Source organism: Chinchilla lanigera, unplaced genomic scaffold, assembly GCF_000276665.1.
Source record: "Chinchilla lanigera isolate Chin_1 unplaced genomic scaffold, ChiLan1.0 scaffold00005, whole genome shotgun sequence".
In the NCBI taxonomy this organism is placed as follows: Eukaryota; Metazoa; Chordata; class Mammalia; order Rodentia; family Chinchillidae; genus Chinchilla; species Chinchilla lanigera.
Genome location: NW_004955406.1, coordinates 6,855,745 through 6,860,150, shown reverse-complemented (window position 1 = coordinate 6,860,150; position 4,406 = coordinate 6,855,745). Strand labels below are relative to the sequence as shown.

The 4,406-nt window shown below is 38.1% G+C and overlaps 1 protein-coding gene across 4 annotated transcripts in view; it reads right to left on the bottom strand.

Annotated features, from left to right (window-relative positions):
* The window catches only part of Sdccag8 (serologically defined colon cancer antigen 8), a 214,869-nt gene that overhangs the window by 49,405 nt on the left and 161,058 nt on the right, over nt 1-4,406 (bottom strand). The window lies entirely within an intron of this gene.

The following is a 4,406-nucleotide window of genomic DNA, read 5'->3' as shown; positions in this document are numbered from 1 at the left end:
GACCTTGCGCTTGCCAGGCAGGCACTTTGCCACTGAGTATAGCCAGATAGGTGAGACTAGAGATAACCAAGTCTCCAGGACCTCTTTCTGTCTCAACTGAGTTTGAAGCCAGCTATATGATGAGTTCAAAGCCAGCCTGAACTACATAGTGAGACCCTGTCTCAAAAAGCCTACAGGACCCAGCCTTTCCAACTGGACAGCAGAAAACCCTTACCTAAAGGGGAAATCCACAGAGTGGGCAGTGCTACTGCTTTAACTGCCACGCAGCAGTGGACAGTTTGCTTGGTATAAGAATGATCCACTGCCCCAGCTTCTAGGTAGGGTGAGTAAGCAAGGTTGGCAAGAGGACTGAAAAAATTCCCTTTCTTTTGCCTCCAGGTTGGCCTCTCTCTGACACAAAGGGGAAGATTGTGCATAAAGAATGCAATATGGATTCTCCTTACAGTATCAGTTACTATGTTGTATTCCTTCACTTGTCTGACTTTAGTGGTTCTTTCTAAAGTGCAGCAGAAGCTCTCTGAACGGACTGCCACTTACTCTGGTCACCTAGTGAGCCAACACTTTCCTCTTCTCCCTGTCAAACATACTGGATGCTGCCCACAGCCTACTCATGCTCACCGGCAGACTCAGTGGCCAATGAATGCCTGCTACTCTGGCACAGCGGGCACCTCTGCTCCCAGCAATTATATTACACTTCCCAAAGTCAGCTGCATTTCTCCCCAAGCCTGTTATGCTGCTTATATAAATGCAATGAAATGTTTAGCGAACTCAGAAATATGATTGTTAAAAAAAGAGTTGCTGATTCCATGAAGACAAAGTAGGATGATTTAGAAAGACTCAACAAAGCTGAAATTTCCGCCATGTAGCATAAGTGTCCAGTGAAGTGTGCACCAAATACGTGGAAAAGACTTGTGGGGAGAGGGCCATTAAAACAGTGAATTTTTCATGGAGGTTACTTTCAAGTGTGTTTATATCTTCTGTTACAGAAACAAAAATGGATGCAACAATGGATGCAATTTGGGTGTGGTTTACCTAGGAACAGGCGGTGCTCCAAATCAGGTGATCCATACACAAAGAAAATATGTGAGTTCCATATATATTATTTGTCATGGCTTCCTGACTTTCCAATTAACCATGCAACATTGGTCTCTAGGTTACTGCACAAGACAGCTTCTGATAAAGTTATTTCATGTCCACTCAACATTTTCCTTTAGATTATTAGGACTAGTCCACTTCTCTAGTCCTAGAAACATGTAAATTACTGAGTAGACAACACAAGAGCAGAAGTCAGAAAACGTGCGTTCTAACTCATTGTGTGACTTTGGTCTTAGAGATCCTCTTATCTCTTTAGGCCTCAGTTTCCTCTCTATAAAGTGTGCATATTAGGAATAAGGATGGAGAATAGGGAGAGATGACAAAAGAAGATGACCCAATATATTTTCAGATTTCTTCTGATTCTCTAAAATGCCATTCTACACAATTTGGTTCATTTAACATAGAAAGGGCTCCTTAATACATTCATTAGTAGTTAGGGACATAATAGATAAACTACTTAAAAGGAATATATAAACTCATTACTACTGCTGAGAATAAGTAAATTTACTTGAGAAAAAAATCCTTTAGAAATGTAAATTTTTTTAAAAGAAGAAAATACAAAGTTAACCACATATGGGGCCGGGGATCTAGCTCAGCGGCACAAGTGCCTGCCCGGCAAGCACAAGGTCCTCAGTTCAATTCCTGTTACCAAAAACAAACAAATAAACAAAAAAACAAAGTTAACCACATATATAAATGGTTGAAATAAGATTTAAATTACCAACATGAAATTAATAATTTGAGAATGAGAAAAGATCTATGTTCGTAAATGTCTGTTTTCTATAAAAAAAATTCTAGAAGAAACCTTAATTCAGTTTCAAAATAGGTTACAAAAACTCGCAGTTCTGCGAATAGTATACACACAAAAAATTATCCAAATAACCTCCAGTACTAATTTTAACTATACTAATACAAAACAAAAACAATTACTGATTGCAAGAAAATGAACTACTCAGGGAAAAAATGCCAACTTCTTAAGTCCTTAGTTCTACAACATAATTAAAATAAAGTTAAGCCAAGACTCAATTTAAGTCATATGTGAACTGCTTTACTAGTAATGTGGCTTGTCAAAAAATGTTCCTAAATATAGAGGAAATGACTGATGCACATTGCCTAACATATTGTTTTGATGTTCGTTTCATTTTGATTATTTATTAAAGTAGTGCCACAAAGATTACATAAAATAGACCCAGACAAAAACAAGAAATTCACATCTTAGCACACACAATCTTTTAAAATAACCATTTGCCATTTGCGAGTGGGGAAAGTAACGCAAGCGTCATATTCAGTTTATATACTGCTTTGGAGTCTATATCAATTTCAAGTTTTCTTTTATGATTCAGCTATTCCAAGAGTTCCCAGAGTCTGAAAATACTTCATTAAAAATTAATGTGTTATCCACACAAATGGCAAATATTGAAAGCTAGGAATATAAATAAAAAATAATAAAAATAGAAAGTCTACTAATGCTGAAGAGGAAGGACGACAGGAGGGGAGGAGAGCATGTGAAAGGGAGAGCGATTTTAAACATCCGGTTTCTATTCTGGACCGTTTATGGAAACAGACAGACACAGCAAGCGGAAGCCAAATATATTCTCGGGCTCTGACAGGATTTGTTTTCTATCTTGTCATTATTTTTACTGTATTCTTCCTAATAATATTTCTCCAATGTTTTAGATTTCCTGACCGACAATACCAGTCCCGTTAGGAGCTTACGAATGAGGACTGCGGAGGATTCAGGCATGTTCAAGGAGTCCAGCTGTCTTGCAAGGACTTGCTGGGCCTGAAGCTTTCCTGGGAACTTCTCAGCACACAGCCATGCAATCATGGCAACTTCACCCTCTGCATCCTTCCCAAGGCCCTTTGAACAATTTTCTTAGGACCCGACATGGAAGCTCTGGCAGAACAATAGGTCTCTGGTCTCTTACAAAAAAGGTAAAGTTGAATGAATGATGCCGTTTCACTAAAGCCGGCACAAAGGAAACATCTATTTTGTTTATCCTTTCTATAAGAATTATTCCATATTAAGTAGCAAACAAGTACTATCTTATTCTAACTCGACCTTTTCAATTTAAAAGCTGGTGAGAGAGTCACACTGCTTATCAAACATGCAGCATGGACCTGATCCTCCATCAAAATAAAACACAATAGAGTTGCTCTACAAAAAAGATAATGAGGGAACTATTTTGAAAATATGAAAGAATTGTTGAATGTAGACTATAAAAACACTCCTTTGCATCAAAATAAGTGTCCCTCTTCATTGCACACTGATTATTTTCTATAGAATTTAAATTGTACATAAAATTGTAAGTGTGCCTTGTTTAATGTAAATTGATTGTCTCAATTATTGGGAAAGGATTTGAATTTTAATGGACTATTTTGCTGGAGATATGCCAAGCGAATCAGCAAAACTCTAATAGCTCCAACTGGAGGTACGCAGCCAAACATTTACATAAATCACACAGGCAATACGGTCCCAAGAATGATCCTAGAGTGGTCTAAAAAGGCTAGTAGGCTTTTCTCCACGTACAGGAAATTAGCTTTAACTCTCTATATTAGAAGATTCTGTGGCTGTGAGATTCTAGTTGGATTTTTCTTTGAAAAAATGACAAGATCCACACATTTTGTGGATCCAGTTCTTTCTTTCTAATGTCCTTTCTTTCTACACACTAGGTTATCTATGGAAATCAGGGCTTAATCCTGAAGGTAGAACCAACATAAAATCCAATAGCATGGTGACACACTTACTTGAATGCTACATTTGAACATCTAAGGGAAGGCTACTCCAGAAAGTTGGTTAGACATATCCTGGCCACATGCCACATAGTTATGCTTGACATATCTCCTTTGTATGAATCCAGCACCTCTGATGTCAAACACATCTCCTCTATACTTACAATCACAGGCAAAGGCAGACTTCAGCTGTTTGCTACTCAGAGGGTTGTGATATTTTTATAGGGACATTACACCCAGAGATGCCAGAGATATAGACTCACATCTACCTGAAACTGCCAGCCTCCTAAGATCTTTTCACAAACTTTGCACATCAGGAAACATGTTGATATAGGTGTAAAAACCACCCTGATATAATGCATGAACCATTTACTATACACATTTACCTCTCAGCAACTGGTCATTGTGAATTTATCTTAATTGCTGCCAATTTGAGATATTTTAGGAAATGAAAATATAGGGTTTAATAATTTCAGTCTTGAAAGACACTTTTGCCAATGCTACAGTTAGTCCAACAGGAATGAGAGGGATTAGGGCATGGTCTGCCGTCTCCCTCTGGCCAGACCGTCATCTCCATC